This window comes from Juglans microcarpa x Juglans regia, chromosome 7D (assembly GCF_004785595.1).
Source record: "Juglans microcarpa x Juglans regia isolate MS1-56 chromosome 7D, Jm3101_v1.0, whole genome shotgun sequence".
In the NCBI taxonomy this organism is placed as follows: Eukaryota; Viridiplantae; Streptophyta; class Magnoliopsida; order Fagales; family Juglandaceae; genus Juglans; species Juglans microcarpa x Juglans regia.
In genome coordinates this window covers 4,762,971-4,772,295 of record NC_054606.1, presented here as the reverse complement: position 1 = coordinate 4,772,295, position 9,325 = coordinate 4,762,971, and the positions used below count along the sequence as shown (strand labels likewise).

At 28.5% G+C, this 9,325-nt stretch overlaps 1 long non-coding RNA gene across 1 annotated transcript; it reads left to right on the top strand.

Annotated features, from left to right (window-relative positions):
- The first annotated feature begins 1,907 nt into the window (after window positions 1-1,907).
- Window positions 1,908-2,639, top strand: LOC121239763. Its single transcript, XR_005935360.1, has 2 exons — window positions 1,908-2,173; window positions 2,266-2,639. It is a non-coding gene; the product is annotated as an uncharacterized LOC121239763 (long non-coding RNA).
- The last annotated feature ends 6,686 nt before the right edge of the window (window positions 2,640-9,325 follow it).

Here is a 9,325-nt window from a genome sequence, read left to right as displayed (position 1 = left end):
ATAACTATATTAGTATAAGTATAACTATAGTCTATATTAAACTATTAGTATTAGACTATTAGTTAAATAGTTATAGACTTGTATATTAGTATAGTTATATAATAAATTAGACTATATAATAGTATTAATATTAGCCTATTAGTATAGTTATATATTAATATTAGTTATAAACTTTTAGTGATTTAGTATAGCTATATTAGTAAATTAGACTATATAATAGTATTAATATTAGACTATTAGTATAGCTATATATTAGTATTAGTTTTAGTGATTTAGTATAACTCTATCAATATAAGTATAACTATAGTCTATATTAGATTATTAGTATTAGTTAGACTATATAATAGTATTAATATTATACTATTAGTATAGCTATATATTCGATAGCTATATAATATAAGTATAACTATAGTCTATATTAGACTATAAGTATAACTATAGATATAGTGAGTTTGTCAATTGTTATATTAGTATTTGTTAATTATTATAGTGAGTTTAATTTATTATAACTATATTATTGATAGTATTATCGTGATAGTATTAGTATAGTAATTTATTATAGTGATAGTATTAGTATAGTAATTTAGTATTAGTAATTAGTATTAATTAATTACTATATCATTATTTTATATGTGATTATTTAGTATAGTGATTATTTAGCTATATATAATATATCAGTATAATTAGTTATATATTAGTATAGCTATAAATAAAATGTGATTAATAATTTAAATATATATTTTATGTTTAAAGCATATGATAAATTAAATTTTCACATTTAAGATTAAAATTTTATTTTATAAATTATAATAACATTATCTTATATATAATTATATTAATAACATATGATCAAACAAATTACAAATGCTTATATTTAAGATTAACATTTTATGTTATAATTTTTAAATTATAATATGAAATTATTTCATATATAATTATATATTATATATAAAACTTATATATAAGAAATATTTTGTATAATATTAATTTTGTATAAAACTTATATATATATATTTTTTATTTTTTATTTTTTTATTTCCAACCTGGCAGGTCCGGTCCGGTCCGATCTTGGAAACCATGGAACGGGAACCGGACCGGGTTCGGCCGGTTTTATGGTTACAAGAACCGGTCTGGTCCGGACTGGTCCGATTTTCCGGTCCAAACTTACACCCCTAGTTTTGAGGGATAACAAATGGAGTATAATTATGGCCATGTCTAAAAAGGAAGAAGGCATTCTGTTGGTAGAAGATATTGAGGCTTTAGCAGCTTTAAGAGCCTTACAGTTTATTTTTCATTTGGGAATTCCTCACTTGATCTTGGAAGGAGATTCACTTATTGTACTTGAAGCCATTCAATCAACAACTATTCAAGACTTTAGTTACAACCCTATTATTAGAGAGATTCAGTTATTGTTATCTTGTTTCTAATCTTTTGATGTTTTACATGTTGGAAGGCAGGAAAATGAGACGATACATAAATTGGCTAGACATGCTAGGATGGTGGAGAATACTCTTCAATAGTGGGGACATCCTCTAGATTTTATTCAAGCCAACTTGGAAATAGAAGCTGCAACTAGCCTTCTGGCTTAATGTATTTATTATGTCTGTCTGTATTCATGTACATGTGTTACAGTTTGTTTTTTCATAATGGATGAAGTACCTTTGGACTCTCCCAAAGAAAAAAAAAAAAAAAAACGTATTGCTTTTGCAATATTCAAGGTCCCTAGCTTGGATCAAAACCTATTTGTGTACATATGGTTATTTTTAGTGCATCCTCTTTACTAATTCGGATGTTATTTTTAGTATTACCCGTACTGTAGTTGTTTTCATTTTTACTTGGTCTAATTTGATGGACCAAACAAATTAACCCACAAACATCATGGCAACACCACTCCGATAAAAAAGGATACGAATCATTTGAACCTTCAATTAATCATAGGAGCTGTAAACAACTTCCCTCTCCCTTCTAGACTCCCTTCTGTCTCACATCAGAATCATGAGCCTATAAATATGTGCCTAAACCTTTAAAAAGTTTCAGTACCCTCAATTGAAATATATACAAGTTCCTGCAACATTAATTCATTAGAGAGGATATATATCAATCATGAAGAACTCTGGAAGATTTATCGTGTTGTTGTTGGTCCTGTTTTCATGTCTGCTATCCCTTTCTGAAGGTGCATATATATCATGTAGTGTCGATATTGCTTGTTTTTAGGTTTTATTCTGTCGTTGATGTACATATATATAATATATTTGGTAAATGCAGGAAATATAAAATATTGCCCAGCAGAGATGAAGGCTCAAGGCCAATGTAGCGGCATGTTTGGAATTGCCGATTGCTTTCATCAGATGAGGGCCAAATACGGAGAAGCCCCATCTCCGCCTAAAAATTGCAAATGCAGTCCCATTCCCAACGATCAGCAGAATTACAAGTGCAAATGCGATGTTGCTTGTTAATGCGCGCGCACTGCAATAGCTAGCTAGGTGTGTGCATGCCGCCGTCTCATGCATGCCTAGCATTAATCTGATCAATATTAATCGATGCATGAATTCATGCATGTATCATCGTCGATCTTAATTTGTAACTTCTTGAATATTGTCTAAACTTATTGATATGTATAACAATAATGATTGACGTCTCTTCTCACACAAATTAACATAATTGGATATTAATTGTCATCCTTTACTATATATATATATATATATATATATATATATAATAATGATACACGTATAACCATTTATACAACTATATTTTAAATTAAGGGTATTTTTGTAAAAAATGTGTTACTTTTACAAGTTATTTTATAAAAATAACCCTTATTTAAAAGTGCATGAGTTGTATAAAAGATTATAAAAAAGCTTCTAATATATGTATCATTATATATGTGCGCGCGCTTATGATTATGATATATAGGTTCGAAGTATTGTTTGTGATTGTTATTATTTTATGGAAAGATAATATACATTCCCTATACTTAAAAAAAAATACAAAATACGCCTATTGAATTCGAGAAAATAAAAAGAAAATAATTATATTAAAAAAATGAGTTCAAACAATACCATAACTAATGCCCGAGTGAATCCATGGAAAGTTAAAACGTCGTTAACATCCAAATTCTAAGAATGCACATATCAGTATACCTTTTCATTTGGTTTGTTTTACTCAAATTATCGCAAAATCTAATTAATAAGCGCAAAACATGATTTATATTTGTTCATAAAAAAAAAACATGAATTATGATTTCCAACTTTAATTTAGTACTTGAAATCTCTTATCGGATCGAAAAGTACTATGTGTGGTTTTTGTTTTTTCTTGTTTTCTTTTTTGTAAGTAAAATTATAAGAGCATCCGCATTTGGATGCCTATATATACTATTAAATTTCCTAAATTTTAGTAAACAAATTTAACTTGTTTACAAAAATTCATCTCCATCCGGTACTTGCCTATTTAAGGAAAATGGTTTAGGATTTAAACAATGGCTCCCTAAATATGGGAGTTACTGTTCATATTTAAATAATTTTTTATAAATATTTTATTCTAACTCATAAAACAAATTCTTCTTCCAATTATCTACATTTTCTCTCATGTTCATATTTGTTATAGTTGAAATGTGAAAAAAAATATCACCATTGAGATCATTTTTTTAAAAAGAAAACTGACCATTTGTGAAAATATGATTTTTTTTAAATATTATTGTTATGAAAGTATTGATTTTAAAAATATTATCGTTTAGAGAGATAAGTAGCTTCAAAAAAATCGTTACAATTGAAAAATACAAAATATGGGTACAAAAAACAATTAAAGAATTACAAAAATTTGAAAACAATAAGTTAAAAAATTTTCTTCCGCACTTTCCCCAAAAGAACAAAAAAAAGAGTAGTTAAAGATGTACAAATAAATGAGTAGAAAAAAAAAAACTATTATTTTAATATAATAGAGAAATAATAGGGACTGAGAATGTAGGAGGTTTTGGAATGATAAGTAAACTCTAGGGAAATATGATTTTTAACTAAAATCTGAGAAAAATTTGAAAGGATAAAATTTGAACAAACACAGCAACACATTAAGGCCTCGTTTGAAATTGGACTGGACTGAGATCAACTCAGTTTAGTTTAATTTTAAACTAAGTCTAACATCCAAACACTCAACTCTCAAATCACTAAACTCATCTCAACTCAAAACTTATTTACATATGAAACCCACAAGTTTTTTCAACTTAACACATTTTTACACAAAAGACCCACAACCTTTTTCAGCTTTCTATAAATACATCTAAATTCATCTTAACATCCCAATACATCTAAACTCATCTTAAGTGAGCCCTACAAAACTCACTCTACTATCTCAATTCTATACTATTTATAAAAAATTTAACTCATTATATCTTAGCTCAACATCCAAACAGGATAAAACAAAACCTAAAACAGATCCAAGTCAGTAAGGAGAGTAAATAGAGAGTTCCTTGGCCACCAGCTTAAACATCAAAATAAATCCAAGGCCTTAAATAAATTCTCTGAAAGCCAATGTCTTATTCAAGGGCCTAGGAACTATAATTAATTCGGCCCGAATCATAATGAAAAACTTATAGCCCTAGCATGACATGAAACCAGCACGTGGGCTATTAATTTTCCTTATTAACCTATTATTGCAATCAGTTGCAAATGTCAAAAAATTTCATTAAAAAAAGTTTACAAATGTCTAAGTGAAGAAGCGGCAGTTGATATGCTTACAATTGAAAGTAGTGGAAGTATTCTAGAGTTCTTTTACCCAAATCTAAAATTTAAAATAGTGAGAGAGATAGATAGACATATAAAATGAATCATATAATATTTATTAAGCACTTAAGGGATGTTTGTATACATAGATGAGACATGAAGTTCTTGAGATTTCATTCATAAACATCATTCAAATTAGAAATACTTTAAAATTTAAAATTTTTTAATTTTTTATCTAATTATTATCCAAACATAAAAATCAATACAACTTTTATAAACTTAAAAAAAATATAAAAATCAATATAACTTTTTCAAACTTCAAAATAAAAATTATATTAAAAATTTATAAATAAATAATTTTTTAAATTTATAATATTTTTATTCAATATTTTATCTCTTATTTCTCGAAATTCAATAAAACAACACGTACAAAAGGCCGCATACTGACCCAAACACTGAGGCCCTCCTTGCACATGATCAATTGGAAAATGAGGTTTGAAACTTCACAAAGATGCATGCGCTGCGCATATATTTTTAATTTGAGTTGATCTACATGAGATCGCGTTTGTTTACGATCGATGTATATATCATGTGTCATGATGAGTTGAGGGCCGATCGAGGACGTTGTTGGATAAGAACTAATTAATTAAGTTGGTCTTTGAGTTTGAACCGATGTAGCTGTGGATTCACTTGCATGCTTAATTAACATTTATATATAACAAATATACCAACGTCAGTAGTACACGATGATCAACAGCCAAGCTAGCTATATTATGTTTATGGCCGCTGGTCAATTTATAGCCGATCGACCGGAACATACAACCTTTTAAAACATGCCCTATGCGGGACTAGCCATCTGCATGCCCATCTATTAGACCATTAATTAATGTACTTACAATATCAAGCCTTCATATATATATATATATATAAGTGATAATTGGCATTAATTATATATAATTACATGGTGTAATTTCGAGTCAAAATTTTGAGATCTTCAAATATTTTTTATAATCGGCCTAGAACTTTTATTGATGGGCAGCATTAAAATACTTTAAGACATTTTTATATGTAATTTCTCTCGAGTAATACTATACACTACATTCTCATTCTATTTTGATTATACTAAGTGATATGTAAGACATTTATTACCATTAGATGATGAAGAAACATACAATAAATGATCATTTAATAGTGATAAATGTGCCACATCATCCTTAATAAGATAAAAGTAGAATAGTAGTATGGTGTATAAAATTTTCCATTTCTTTCTGGCTCTCAAATTTCGATTCAAACTCGGAAGAACTCTTGGGTATGATCATTTCTTTTTGGGTGCCTCCATTTTATACCAATCAAAGTGTTTTACAAGTCTGACCGGCCCCATTGTTTTGGTGCTTGGTATATAATAAGATTAAGACTAGCAATTATGAATCTTCTTTCGGTAAAGATCAATTAGCTAGAAATTCTTCTATATATTCAAGAATTCCGTCCTTTCCCTATTTTCTCCTTTTTTCTTTTAAGAGATCTAACTTAGAAGAGAGAGAAAGGGATAAAAGCCTAGAGGAAGGAATTGAAATGCTTGTTGTGGACCATATATCTAGTATAGTTATTCTACTCAGTAATCTTACACTATACACCTGCTAAGTAGAATAATTCTTTAATTTTTTTTTCTCTCAGCATGTGTATGGTGCAGAGCAATTATTGAGTAAAATTTTTCTATCTCATAATTTACTTGGTATAATTCTCGACCGTATATTGGGGTGTTTTAATTTACAAGCCACCTTCGAATCAACTAATTATCAAGAATTGACTCATGATCACATTTTAATTCAATGTTAGCTAACGTGGAACTGAATTCTCACATGTTAGCTCTTTATTAATTGACAGATGTCATAGTATTGACCACGTCACATATTGTGTGGTGTCAATTAAAGGGATTTATTTAATGAGAAAAGCTACTTTGCCTCCCTCGTTTGACCGCTCAAGTTGACAGCTGGTCAAAATTTTTTTTTTACTTAATGATTAAAGAAGTGATTTTAAGTATATTGATGTATTTTTTAATTTTTTAAAAATATTTAAATATATTAAAAAATGTGAAAAAAAAAACGTTGGGCGGTACAATGCCCAACGATAAAAGTGGAGCGACATAGTAGCCCCACTCTTATTTAATTGCGAGTTTCTGAAGATCTAAAAACATATTGCTTTTGCAATCAAGGTCCCTAGCTAGGGTCAAAACCTATTTGAGTATTGCCCGTGTAGTTGTTTTTTCATTTTTTATTGTGAAAAGATATTTGCAACCCTGAATTGTAAAATCGTCGCGTAATTGTTTTGAAAAATGTGAATAAAATATGAGATTTACGTGAAATGCATAAACGCTGCATAATCACATTAAAAAAGAGTGAGATCTACTTTTAAAATTACCTTAGTCGGATTTGATGGACCAAACAAACCCACAACATCATGACAGCAACACTCCGAAAAAAAAGGCTACGAATCATTTGAACCTTCAATTGATCATAGGAGCTATAAACAGCTTCCTTCTGCCTTCTAGACTCCCCTGTGTCTCACATTAGGATCATGAGCCTATAAATATATGCCTAAACCTTTCAAATGTTTCATTACCCTCAATTTAAATATATACAAATTCCTGCAACATTAATTCATTAGAGAGGATATATATCAATCATGAAGAACTCCGGAAGATTTATCGTGCTGTTTTTCGTCCTGTTTTCATGTCTGCTATCCCTTTCTGAAGGTGCATATATATGTAGTGTCGATATTGCTTGTTTTTAGGGTTTTTTTCTGTCATTGATGTACATCTATATAACATGTTTGGTAAATGCAGGTATAAAATATTGCCCAGCAGAGATGAAGGCTCAAGGCCAATGTAGCGACATGTTTGGAGTGTCCGATTGCTTCCATCAGATGAGGGCCAAATACGGAGAAGCCCCATCTCCGCCAACAAATTGCAAATGCAGTCCCATTCCCAACGATCGGCAGAATTATAAGTGCAAATGCGATGTTGCTTGTTAATGTAACTTCTTGAATATTGTCTAAAATTATTGATAAATATATATGTATATATAACAATAATGATTAATGACGTCTCTTCTCGTGCAAATTAACATAATTTATAACTATTTATATAACTATATTTTAAATTAAGGGTGTTTCTGTAAAAAATAAGTTACTTTCACAAGTCATTTTACAAAAATATCTTTTATTTAAAACTAAGTTGTATGAAGGGTTGTGAAAAAACTTATAATATATGAATCATTATATATATATATATATATGTGCGCGCGCGCGCGATAATATATATGATTATGATATATAGGTTTGAAGTATTGTTTGTGATTGTTATTATTTTATGGAAAGATAATATACATTCCCTATACCTTTTAAAAAAAATACAAAATACGCCTATTGAATTCTAGAAAATAAAAGGAAAATAATTATGTTAAAAAAATGAGTTCGAACAATACCATAACTTATGCCCCATTGAATCCATGGAAAGTTAAAACGTCGTAAACATCCAAACTCTAAGAATGCACATAACGGTATGCCTTTACATTTGGTCTATTTTACTCAAATTACCGCAAAATCTAATTAATAATTCTTCATTAATAAGCACAAAACATGATTTATATTTGTTCAGAAAAAAAAGGTGAATTATGATTTCCAACTTTAATTTAGTACTTGAAATATCTTATTGAAAAAGTATGTGTGGTTCTTTGTTTTTTCTTGTTTTCTTTTTTTGTAAGTAAAATTAATATAAGAGCATCCGCAAACCATCAAATTTCTTAAATTTTAGTAAAAAAAATTAAACTTTTTTACAAAAACCACTCTCCTTGGGCCGGTTGCCTATTTTAGAGAAATGGTTTACGATTTGAACAATGGCTCCCTAAATATGACGAGCTACTAATCATTCATAAATCATTTTTTATAAATATTTTATTTTAATCCATAAAACAAATTCTTCTTCCAATCATGTTATTTTGTTATAGTTCAAATTTGAAAAAAATGTCACCTTTGATATCATTTTTTTTTTAAAAAAGCTGATCATTTGTGAAAATATGATTTTTTTTAAATATTATTGTTACAAAAGTACTAATTTTAAAAATATTACTGTTTAGAGATAGCAGCTTTAAAAATAAAATCATTACAGATGAAAAATAAAAAAATATGGGTACAACAAATAATTAAATAATTACGAAAATGTGAGAAAAAAAGTTAATAAATTTCCTTCTGCTCTTTCTCCGAAAGAAAAAAATAAGTAGTTAAAGATGTACAAATAAATGAGTAGAAAAAATAATAAAGAAAGAATAGAAAAAGATTATTTTGATAGAATAAAGAAAAAATAGAGAGTAAGATGTAGGAGCTTTTGAAAAAATATGTAAAGTTTAGGGAAAGATTTTGGAAAAGATGATTTTTAGCAAAAATTTGAGAAAAATGTTGTTCATTCAGTTGTGAATGCTCTAAAAGGCTAAAATTCAAACAAACATAGCAACGCATTAAAACAAAGAGTAAAGCTCCCAGCTGGTTGGGTGAATTCTTCATTTTTACACCAGCCAATAAGGATTTGTCATGTAAGCATTGCAACAAACACA